Genomic DNA, 463 nt, shown 5'->3' with positions numbered 1-463 from the left:
GCTTGGAGAAGTTTAAAGCACATCAGTGATTTCCAGGGGCTTGGATGAGGGGATCATGGGACTGACTGCTAATGGGTACAGAGTTTCCTTCTGGTGTGATAATTTTCTGGTACTAGGTAGAGGTGGTGTTTGCACAGCATCATAAATATACTTAATGCCACTGGATTTTATATATACTTTAAAATGGTAAATTTTATGTTATGTGTATTTTACCACAATAAAAATATCAGTAAAAAAGGTAGTAAATATCCTCTCAATGGGCTCAGATTCTTGATCAAACTCTGACATATTTATAATGAGAAATGAAAGGGAAACCAGCTGCTTCGGGGAGTGGAGCCAGTAGTCCCCTAACATCACTGGCTTCCAGAGTTTCTCTCTCTGGGATCACTCCCCACTTTGGGTCAGCACCTGCCCATGGCTCCCCAGGATGGTGGCCCCAAGGGCTGACACAGTCCTGCCATGC

The sequence above is a fragment of the Galeopterus variegatus genome, unplaced genomic scaffold (assembly GCF_000696425.1).
Source record: "Galeopterus variegatus unplaced genomic scaffold, G_variegatus-3.0.2 Scaffold8936, whole genome shotgun sequence".
Lineage (NCBI taxonomy): Eukaryota > Metazoa > Chordata > Mammalia > Dermoptera > Cynocephalidae > Galeopterus > Galeopterus variegatus.
This window is presented reverse-complemented; position numbering follows the sequence as displayed.